This window comes from Acipenser ruthenus, chromosome 10 (genome assembly GCF_902713425.1).
Source record: "Acipenser ruthenus chromosome 10, fAciRut3.2 maternal haplotype, whole genome shotgun sequence".
In the NCBI taxonomy this organism is placed as follows: domain Eukaryota; kingdom Metazoa; phylum Chordata; class Actinopteri; order Acipenseriformes; family Acipenseridae; genus Acipenser; species Acipenser ruthenus.
In genome coordinates, this window is record NC_081198.1 from 31724267 (window position 1) to 31736460 (window position 12194).

Sequence of the window (12194 nt, forward strand, 5' to 3'; positions counted from 1 at the left end):
CCCAATATTCATCTTGTACAAATTCAAGTGTGTAACAACAACAACAACAACAACAACAACAAACCTACAACTGCTATTTCCAAGAACAGACTTGAATGTTTGGTTTGACTGGAATCTGTGGGATGTCCCAACTATGGGATGTCACTTTTCTCTTATTGCTGTAAGTTCATTAGTACAGAAGCAGCATGTCTGTCTGGATCGCTGTGAACCTAGAGGCAAACAGATTTCAAAAAAGCTCTAGGGAGATAGAACCCGCCACGTCTTTCTTCCTTCACTGCACTTCTCTTTCTTTATATTTCAATACACAGTGAGGCAGAAGTGGCTAAACTCCAGATTAATTAACTGTTTTGGTGTGAAGCTGTAGGACTGGTGGAAAGACAGTGTGACACTGCAGGCTTAACACAGCAGGCCACCTGCAGGGGGCAGTAGAACCTCACAATGCCTGTGCAGTAGCAGCATCCCTCCTCTCCCCTCACCTCCCCTTGTCCTCACCTCCCCTGCAGTCCATTCACAAATCCACCTGAATGAAAATCTGTGCCTTTGCAGTGTGTGCTGAATACACCGTGTAACAATTTTTTTTTTTTTTTTTGGTTCCTGGGTAGAAAGTGTTATTTCCTAATTGTTTATGCCTCAAAAGTATAGAAAATGGCTATTATTCCCCACAAACTTTGCTTTTGTGACCTTTTGTGATATTTTGAAATTTACCTATTTTCCAGAACATTCCAGATAGATTCAGTGCTGAGTAAACTTGGAGTAACTTCTAGAACTTTCTAGAACTTTCCAGTAATATAAATAGTAGTATAAATACAGGGGCCTTAAGCCCACCAGTTCAGTTTAGTTCCAGCTGCCTAAGTGGATACATATCTGCATTTTTCTGAGATGGCATCAAGGTCATAGGAGACTTCAAAATGGTGGCATTCCTGATGGGTCTCCAAGGCGGTTTTACCAAGTTTCCCTGCTATCTTTGCCTTTAGGACAGCAGGGACACCAAGGCGCACTACCACAGGCGGGACTGGCCACAGAGGACCGAGTTCTCTGTGGGGAGGAACAGCGTCAAGTGGGAACCACTGGTGGACCCCCGGAAGGTGCTGATGCCACCACTGCACATCAAATTGGGCCTTATGAAACAATTTGTCAGAGCTCTAGATAAGGAGTCGGCAGCCTTCAAGTACCTTCAAGACTTCTTCCCTAAGAAGTCTGAGGCAAAGGTCAAAGCTGGTGTCTTCGTCGGACCACAGATAAAGAAGATTCTGGAGTGCAATGAATTCCCCAAGAAGCTCACTAGTAAGGAGAAAGCGGCTTGGAACAGCTTTGTCGCAGTGGTTCGGGGCTTCCTGGGCAATCACAAGGCCGAAAACTATGTGGAGCTGGTTGAGACTCTGGTGAAGAACTACGGCACAATGGGCTGTAGGATGTCCCTCAAAGTCCATATCCTTGATGCTCATCTTGATAAATTCAAGGAGAACGTGGGAGTGTACTCGGAGGAGCAAGGCGAGCGCTTCCACCAAGGACAGTATAACGAGAACATGATGGGAGACTACATTTGGGGACTGATTCGTGAAAGTGATTTACAGTATAATCGTAAATCTCAAAAAACTACTCACTTCTAAATCTTTTGTAGTCATTTTTGTATTACTTTAGTATAAATACATGTTAATTTGGATTCATATGTTGTTTTTTTCTGACTTTGTGAACGAAGAGACACAAATTTGTCCGTTTTCTCATTGGAAATAGGTAAATTTCAAAATATCACTGTCCTGGTCACAAAAGCAAAGTTTGTGGGGAATAGCCATTTTCTATACTTTTGAGGCATAAGCAATTAGGAAATAACACTTACTACCCAGGAACAAAAATTGTGTTACATAGTGATATCAGTGAGGAGAAACAACAGTCCCGAGGCAGAGGGGAGAGGGGGAGAGAGAGAGAGAGAGAGAGAGAGAGAGAGAGAGAGAGAGAGAGAGAGAGAGAGAGAGAGAGAGAGAGGGCAGAGAGGAGAGGAGAGGGAGGAGGGGGAAAGTGAGGATAGAGGAGAGAGGGAACAGGAGAGGAAAAGAGTGAGGATAGGAGAGAGGAGAGGAGGGGTAAAGAGTGAGGATAGAGAGAGGACAGAGAGGAGTGGAGAGAGGAGAGGGGAAAGAGTGAGGGCAGAGGAGAGGACAGGGGAAAGAGTGAGGACAGAGGAGAGGAGAAAGAGTGAGGATAGAGGAGAGGAGAGGGGGAAGAGTGAGGATAGAAGAGAGAGGCCAGATTGGAGAGGAGAGAGGAGAGGGAGGAGGGGAAAGTGAGGAGAGGGAGGAGGGGAAAGTGAGGAGAGGGGAGAGAGGAGAGGGAAAGAGTGAGGATAGAGGAGAGGGCAGAAAGGAGAGGAGAGAGGATGGAGAAATAGTGAGGATAAAGGAGAAAGGAGAGGAAAGAGTGAGGATAGAGGAGAGGGCACAGAGGAGAAGAGAGAGGGGAGGAGAGGGAGGAGGGGAAAGAGTGAGGATAGAGGAGAGAGAGGAGAGGAGAGGGAGGAGGGGAAAGCGTGAGGATAGAGGAGAGGGCAGAGAGGAGAATGAACAGGAGACGACCCGGTAGTAGTCATCCACATCAGTACAAACAACATTGGAAGAGACAAACCAAGAACCCTGCAAAACAAATTCAGAGAGCTAGGAAGAAAATTAAAAAGACAAGACCAAAACTGTGGTATTTTCTGGGATACTGCCGGCACCTTGCAAAGGACCATATGGACAGCTGGAAATACAAAATCAAAATGCATGGCTGAAATTGAGGTGCACACAGGAAGGCTTCACCTTTCTTGAACATTGGAGCACATTCTACAACAAGGACTATCTATACAGGTGGGACGGACTGCACTTAAACAGAAAGAGAACCAATCTGCTAGGAGAAAGGATCCTCGAGGAGGTCCAGAAGCATTTAAACTAGAAAGGAAGGGGGGAGAAAACAAAAAAAAACAGAAGGGAGACCACATCAAAACAAGGGCAACAACTCAGGTAAGACAACTATTAAATGAATTTATCTTAATGCTAGAAGTCTCAGAAACAAAATGTTAGAACTTGAAGCTACTGCACTAACAATAACTACGATGTGATAGGTGTTACAGAAACTTGGTTGTCTGAGAGTGATGGAGATGAATATAATATTAGTGGGTACACACTATATAGGAATGACAGACAGGACAGAAGACGGACGAAAATTGAAATGGTGGAAATGACAAATGACTGCTTCCTAACGCAATTTGTCAAGGCACCGACTAGAGGGGAGGCATGCCTTGATTTAGTCTTTTCAAATAACGAAGACAGAATAACTAAAACAGAGGTCAGAGAGCCATTGGCAAACTCAGACCACAACATGGTCTCATTTGAAGTATTTTTTAAAACCCCAAAAGTAATGACTAAGGCTAAGGTTTACAATTTTAGAAAAGCAAACTATGAAGGTATGAAACAGAGACTAACAGAAGTAGATTGGAGTAAAATAGGGAAAACATCCACAGAAAAAGGATGGCTATTTTTTAAAAATGTAGTACTAGAGGCGCAAAACAATTACATCCCAAAAGTAGACAAATCTAAATCTAAAACAAAATGGCCAAAATGGTTTATAGATCAATTAAAAAAAAAAAAATTCAGCAAAAAAAGGCACTTTACAGAGCGTTTAAAAGGGACCAAAAACAAAGCACACAGAAAGAGTACTTGGAACTGCAAACACAAGTCAAAAAGGAAGTTAGAAAGGCCAAGAGAGAGAGAAATCAATATTGCTAAGGGGGCTAAAACCAATTCTAAAATGTTTTTCCAATATTATAACAGCAAGAGAACATTCAAAGAGGAGGTTAAATGTCTAAGAGACAAAAATAGCAAATATATTAAATGATTACTTTTCACAGGTTTTAACAAAGGAGGACATGACAACATGCCCCACATGACGACCTGTTCCTATCCAGTTTTAAATAACTTTAGCATAACAGAGGCAGAAGTGTTAAAGGGACTAGGAGCTCTTAAAATAAACAAATCCCCTGGGCCAGGTGAGATCCTCCCAATAGTACTCAAAGAAATGAAAGAAGTTATTTACAAACCGCTAACCAAGATCATGCAACAGTCTCTTGACACAGGGGTTGTACCGACAGACTGGAAAATAGCAAACGTAATACCGATCCACAAAAAGGGAGACAAAACCGAACCAGGTAACTACAGACCAATAAGCCTGACTTCTATTATATGTAAACTTATGGAAACTATAAGATCCAAAATGGAAAATTACCTATATGGTAACAATATCCTGGGAGATAGCCAGCATGGTTTTAGGAAAGGGAGATCGTGTCTAACTAACCTACTTGACTTTTTTGAGGATGCAACATTGAAAATGGATAACTGCAAAGCATACGACATGGTTTATTTAGATTTCCAGAAAGCTTTTGACAAAGTCCCGCATAAAAGATTAATTCTCAAACTGAACGCAGTAGGGATTCAAGGAAATGCATGCACATGGATTAAGGAGTGGTTAACATGTAGAAAACAGAAAGTACTGATTAGAGGAGAAACCTCAAAATGGAGTAACTAGTGGTGTACCACAGGGATCAGTATTAGGTCCTCTGCTATTCCTAATCTACATTAATGATTTAGATTCTGGTATAGTAAGCAAACTCGTTAAATTTGCAGACGACACAAAAATAGGAGGAGTGGCAAACACTGTTGCAGCAGCAAAGGTCATTCAAAATGATCTAGACAGCATTCAGAACTGGGCAGACACATGGCAACTGCAGGAAATAAAAATGTGCATTACAAATATCATATGGGAGATAATGAAATTGAAGAAGGGAACTATGAAAAAGACCTAGGAGTTTATGTTGACTCAGAAATGTCTTCATCTAGACAATGTGGGGAAGCTATAAAAAAAGGCCAACAAGATGCTCGGATATATTGTGAGAAGTGTTGAATTTAAATCAAGGGAAGTAATGTTAAAACTTTATAATATATTAGTAAGACCTCACCTAGAATATTGAGTTCTGGTCACCTCGTTACAAAAAGGATATTGCTGCTCTAGAAAGAGTGCAAAGAAGAGCAACCAGAATTATTCCAGGTTTAAAAGGCATGTCGTATGCAGACAGGCTAAAAGAATTGAATCTATTCAGTCTTGAACAAAGAAGACTACGCAGCGATCTGATTCAAACATTCAAAATCCTAAAAGGTATAGACAATGTCGACCCAGGGGACTTCTTTGACCTGAAAAAAGAAACAAGGACCAGGGGTCACAAATGGAGTTTAGATAAAGGGGCATTCAGAACAGAAAATAGGAGGCACTTTTTTAAACAGAGAATTGTGAGGATCTGGAACCAACTCCCCAGTAATGTTGTTGAAGCCGACACCCTGGGATCCTTCAAGAAGCTGCTTGATGAGATTCTGGGATCAATAAGCTACTAACAACCAAACGAGCAAGATGGGCTGAATGGCCTCCTCTCGTTTGTAAACTTTCTTATGTTCTTATGTTCTTATGAGAGGAGAGGGTGGAGGGGGAAAGAGTGAGGATAGAGAGAGGGCAGAGAGGAGAGAGGAGAGGGAGGAGGGGGAAAGAGTGACAGAGGTAAAGGAGACAGAGGGCAGAGAGGAGAGGAGAGAGGAGATGGAGGAGAGTGAGGATAGAGAAGTGAGAGAGAAAGATAAATAAAGCAAGCTTGTCATGAGCCAATATGATACCTACTGCAATGGTGAACAGTAATACTGGTAAAATGAAGAACACTATAACATATGCGCTAAAGATTCTAATGTGTAAGCCATCATAAAAATTGTATTGCAAATATCCATTTGCTACCAGTTCAGGCGGCCTGATGGATCCAAGGTGGCTCTGTGATAAAGCCGGATACCTCCTCCAAGGGTCACTTCAACACACTCGCAGGTTTCCATTACTCCTAATCTGTTTTTTTGTTTGAATAACTCCAAATGTCAGATTTCTGCTCCATTGGGCCTGTGCTTTACAAGCTGTGGAGTGGAATGCAAATCTGTTGTGGGTGTAACTATGGACAGGAAAGAAAAAGCACAAAATCCTCAATTACTGGTTGAACTTCTTGTAAGTGCATTGCTGAAGTCTTCCGGAAGCTAATTGGCAGTAACAAGCTGCCCTGATCCCAGCACCAGAGGAGGCAGCTGTTTCAATAGAGCTAGTCTGGGGTATTGCTCTTCACTTTACTGACTCGACTAGTCTGTCATGTACACTGTGTAACTGTGCAGCCATGCGGCCACAGGGAAAATCAACAGAGCTTCTCAAAGAGCAGGGAGGAAGAGCGGTCTGCGGGATAGAGTGAGTGGCAGGAGGTCAGAGGAGAGGAACTAAGAACCCACAGTGACAGGGAAGAAGTGAGGCTACAGCACAGCACTCTCCAGACACACACACACACACACACACAACCCACAGTGACAGGGAGGGAGTGAGGCTACAGCACAGCACTGCCCAGACACAGACACAGACACACACACACACACACAGATACACTGATACACAACCCACAGTGACAGGGAGGGAGAGAGGCTACAGCACAGCACTGCCCAGACACAGACACACACATACGCACACACACACAGTGACAGGGAGGGAGTGAAGCTACAGCCCCCACTCACCCACGCACCCACCCACACACACAAAACACACAGATAAGTTACCAGACACTACCAGCATGCAGTACTACTAGAAAGTTGAGGACACAAATCCTTAATCTTTCCATTTTTTTTTCCCTATGGGGGTCAAAGCCCAGCCTCGTAGCACACCTAGCCAGGAAGAATTTCTGAAGGGCAACGATGAGGTGACATAGCCCCAGGGGAGCGCAGAGACCAACACAGCACCCCAACCCCACATCCAAACCTCCGGCGCCCGCGGGACACACCCGCTTAAGTCAGCGGTACTGGAAAGAAACATTTCATCAAGCTATCTTCGCAACATGTCATGTTGATTGCAACATACAGGGTTGACTTGACTTTTGAAGGGAATGTCAAATAAAATCTGGATCAGAGGCTCCTGGGCTTTGGGTTTTCTCGCCTCCCCCTAGAGGACTCTGTGAATCAGGAGCCACATTCAAACTCCTCCAGCATTGCAGAGCTGTGACGAGACACAGGAAGAACAGCTCCACTCAAAATAGCAGTGCTGCAGCTCTATAGAAAAAATACCTCAACAGCAAACCAGTTAACCAATACAGGTCTTGGGTATGCCCGTCACTGACTTGCTCTCATACTGAAACTATTTAACTATAGAAGTCCTTTTCTAAAGGGTCACAGCCCATACTACAAGTCAACCCATGGTGCGTCTGGTGTCACTTATCATAAGGGATGTCTTCTCATGGAGTTTGGGTTCTGTCTGCTGAAACTGTGCAAAGTGGTTCCTGTTAGAATAAGAGACACACAACACCAAATACTACTACTGCAACTTATTATGAATCACAGTCACGAAGACTGTCCTCATGGACTGCTGTTAAACATTTAAAAGGGTTGTTTGTTACTATTAGCTTGCTAGCTTGTTTTATCCGCATTCTACCGCAAATGAAACATTCCTGCTAACACTGAAGGCAGTGGAACCTCCTGTCTCTTTCTCTGTGTGCAGCAGGCTCTCTCTATTCTCTCTGCCTCGCACCCCAAAGGGCTCAGACCTGCCAGGCACTTCCTTCTCCATTGTTCGCAGACTTGGCCGGCTCGCCAGGAAGTGGGCTCTTTGTTTCCTTTCTCCTTCCTGCCGGCCAAGGAGAGCAGAGTGTTTCTGTTGCAGTGGGAGGAGAGCACGTCTGAGGTCAGAGGCACAGTAAAGCTGGACTCTCTCAGTGCAGTATCACAGTATAATGTAAATACAATGTCATACCACTGTGACTAAAGCTACCATCTACAGTACCACAACAATCTTAATTTACCCTAAAACACCTGGCACCAAAAACAATTCAAACAGTTTAGTATCCTTCGTCTATACAGTAACAAATTAGCGTAAAACACACGCTCTCTCAAGCTGTATGAAGAGGTGATTCCACCCCTTGCCTGCCTGCTGCAGTGCACTACAGTCTACATGTGTTTAATGCGATTATGTGGCTGTGTCATTTGTTTCCCATAATTTACATACGCATGTCTGCATAACTAGCATCAACTGGTTAAAAAAAAAAACCAAAAAAAAAAAACCTTGGACTCACAGTAATTGTAACATTATTAGGGTTGGAAATAAGACTCCTATTGCAGACTCCGGGCAGCAGTGTGGAGTAGTGGTTAGGGCTCTGGACTCTTGACCGGAGGGTCGTGGGTTCAATCCCAGGTAGGGGACACTGCTGCTGTACCCTTGAGCAAGGTACTTTACCTAGATTGCTCCAGTAAAAACCCAACTATATAAATGGGTAATTGTATGTAAAAAATAATGTGAAACAATTGTAAGTCGCCCTGGATAAGGGCGTCTAAGAAATAAATAAAAATAATAATAATAATAATAATAATAATAATAATAATAATAATAATAATGTTGCATAGCACGTTCCCACATTCCTGATTTTACTATGAGCTTCATTAGCCCCAGTGTATAGATAACAAGCTCAGGTGTGTCTGATTAAACTCACAGTAAAAACAGGAATGGATCAAACTGCTAAGCAATGGGAGTCTATTTTCATCCCTGCATTTTAAAAAACACCATGTTCTTTTACACCTTCAAATAAGTGCCACTAGTAATACAACACTTTCACTTCCAAATAATAAGTCATGGTTTGATGCATTTCCAGTGGACAGACACACTAAAAACAGAGGCTTTCTCTCCTTCCGACAGTGGTGAGAAGCTACAGTAGGAGGCGACATGTATTTCCTTTGCAGGAAACATGCAGTTCCCAACAATGGGATGTAAGACTTGATGTACTTTAAGACTGCACTGTTTGTATCAGGAAACAGCCTTCGAAATGCCAGGAGGTCTCAGGTGCTGGGATGGAAGCAGCCTGTCATTGAGCCTACACCAGCAGGGAGGACTGGAGAGAGACATAGACACTGGAGCACACAGCCAGCTCTATATGTGCAAGAACGGGGTCTGAATCTCTCTTACACAGACACACACACACACACGCACACACGCTCAGACACAGACAGACATGCTGTGTATTTCCACACCCTTTTGCGATGTGCGTTACATTTTTATTTTCAATCTGATACCAGCTCGTTCACAATGGTGTCCCAGAGGACACAGACAGGCATCACACACACTCACCGACCATATTACATTTGGGATTGGAGCATTCTCAACCCTGACCTCTAGAGGTGAAAGGCAGGAATGAGAGGCTAGTGAATTAGACTATCTGTCTGTCTGCGCCACCTGGCCCCCCAGTCAGATTACATTTTCTGGATGATCTTGAAAGCCTGCAGGTTCAGAGCTCTATAACAGATGTAGCTGGTTTTTCAGGATTGGCAGCATGTTCTGCAGTCATGCCCAAACGCATGACTCTCTCATTTCAAAGAAACGAAACCTGTCACAGGCTTCTCAGAAACACAACCATCAGAACTTCCAATGGGTTTATAAATCAATAATACACGTTTTCAGTGTTTAAAATGTGTGTTAATATTAGCTAGCTAGCTTGTTTTTATCAGCGGTCCATTGCAAATGAAACATTCCTATGAGTTGTAACAGCCAGGCTGATTTACCACATTGCTCCCAGGCGAAGTACTGTTCTTATTTACTATAGAACAATCGCTGTAGTGTTTATACTTCATACTTTGAAATTCAAGCAGTTTCTTCCATTCACTTCACAGAACTTAATACAAGAATCAGAAACTGCAGGTAGTAAATCTGCTTTCAGCAAACTCTCAAAACATGAATCCCCTTCTCTGTACTGTACGTGCCAAAAACAAACACCTTCCAAAGTGACAGCTTAACTGTTCTGAATCATTTCAATTAAGATTAGGTATATTTTCAATCATGCTTGAGAAATCTGGGCTCGCCCCCAAACCTCACAGTTACAGTTTGTAGAGAGGAGCGGTTCACAGTGCTTCCCTTCTGTAGTCTAGGAGTTTACTGTCTGTAACAGAACTTGAGAGATTTATTCACCTTGCCTTACAAGCCCAATCTACACCAATACTTGTCAGCACCTGACTTCTGTGGAGAACTGAACGAAATAATCAATTCCTGCAGTACTAAAGTCTAATGTTTACTTTATTGTTACATGTTCTGAAAGTTTCTTGAATAGATTTTTTTTAGTTTTATTGCTTATTTTGTTCCCTGGGGATTATTATGTACCAGTACCAAATTTCAGCGCTCTACCTCGGCTAGATAAGCCACAGCCTAAGCCAAGTCCAAGATATAGCCCACCACAGGACAAGCTACTTTATGCAGCACTGCATAACCACTGCATTTAATGTTATGGTCAGAAGGACACTAAAACAAACATAATGAATTCAATGACAAGCGTTTCAATTAGAAGTCTTCAGTGCTGAAAGATACTGCAAAAAAAACTTGATCCGCAGGACTTTATATCCCGATTGTCTCCATGCTAAAGCTCAGTAATCACAGACATGTCAAACGAAGCAAAGCTCTTGTCAAATGTATATTTTGAAAGTAGCTTAACTGTCTACTTGACTCACCGCTTCATTGAAATCCGTCGTTTTACTGCATGTGATCAAAATGAAGGTAATGTACTGTCTTTAAAAATAGTCCTCTACCATTTTCACACCAGCCCTTAAACGATATCAAATAGTCCTCTGATCTGACTGCTTAGCAAGAGAGACTGTGAAAGAGTTCAGACTTTTGCAGCCTCATTTACCGAAAATTAGTCTTGGGTGTGAATCAGCCGATCGCTTTAAACAGATTAGCTGTTCCCAGGGGCCCAGGCGCATTCCTGACGCAATAATCTGTGCCATCTCCAACACAGACACAGTGCTCAGCTTTCAAAACCAACAGCAAGAAATAACACACCCGGGATTGCCAGCAGCGTCACATAGCTGTTTCTCCAGCCTGAACTCCAAATCCTGGTACCACTGGGTTTCACACCAGCAGCCCAGGGATTCCAGGGGGATTCTGGTAGGATTCCAGGGGGATTCTGGTAGGATTCCAGGGGGATTTGGGAAGGATTCCCAGTGTTAGAGTGCTCTGTAGGTTCAGAGGAAGCCGGTGTGAACTGCAGCCAGCTGCAAAGGCAAACACTGGACTCTCAGGCGTGACCACAAACCCAGGCAGGCTGGGGGAGCTGGGAGGAAGCCAGGGATCGGCCCTCACAAACACACAGCTCTTAATAACAGAAAGGGTCCTGCACTCCGAATGGGCGACCATGTGGAGGGGCAGCAGTGTGGAGTAGTGGTTAGGGCTCTGGTCTCTTGACCGGAGGGTCGTGGGTTCAATCCCAGGTGGGGGACATTACTGCTGTACCCTTGAGTAAGGTACTTTACCTAGATTGCTCCAAAAAATAGTGTAAAAAATAGTGCAAAAATATAATGTAATTGTATGTAAATATAATGTGATATCTTGTAACAATTGTAAGTCGCCCTGGATAAGGGCGTCTGCTAAGAAATAAATAATAATAATAATAATAATAATAATAATAATAATAATAATAATAATAATAATAATAATAATGTCCTGCTGTCTAGCCAATTGCCTCTATTAACATGAACAACTGATGTTAGTGAGTTACTGAAGCCTGGAGGAGAGGCAGGCTGGGAATCACAGGGCTTGGCAGCACCTTCCAACAAAATGATCTAAATGATAACCAGGTCCAGTGTGAACGGGACAATTTTAATGAGCTGTTGTAAATGGAGCTGGATCAAAATACTACCCTTTAACTATAAGAAACACTAAGAGAAACGTACAATTCTGTGACAAACACTTTGACTAGGAAGTCTTTAATGCTGAAAGACTGAATGAAAAATACTTCCTAGTCGAAACGTTTGTCAATGAATTTATCTTTCTGCTCTAGTTTCTTTTAGAATTTAGTAATTTAGCATTACCTTATACAAGCCCAGAGCGTGCCAGCACACAATGGCTGGGATCTCTTTGAATCGAACTGGCTCACCTTTCAGGGTGATTTTGAAAGCAGTGAAATTCTCCTCTCACAGTCTCTCAGGACAGCAGGACCCAGCTCAGTGGTAAGGAGGCTGGCTCCAGGCTGTGCTCACTCACAGCATCTCAGGACAGCAGGACCCAGCTCGGTGGTAAGGAAGCTGGCTGCAGGCTGCGCGCAGTGCTCTGTATGATATGATTTGATGGCAGTCAGGTGCTCT

At 43.1% G+C, this 12194-nt stretch overlaps 1 protein-coding gene across 6 annotated transcripts in view; it reads right to left on the bottom strand.

Annotated features, from left to right (window-relative positions):
- LOC117406140 (disco-interacting protein 2 homolog A-like) overlaps nucleotides 1–12194 on the bottom strand; it is a 133244-nt gene that overhangs the window by 82348 nt on the left and 38702 nt on the right. Inside the window, exon 1 of one of the 6 annotated variants that reach the window (XM_059032035.1) lies at nucleotides 10563–10844. The exons of the other annotated variants lie outside the window; for them this stretch is intronic. The gene's annotated coding sequence lies outside the window, so the exon portion shown is untranslated. Of the gene's footprint in view, nucleotides 1–10562; nucleotides 10845–12194 lie in introns of those variants that run through there. 6 annotated transcript variants of the gene reach the window in all.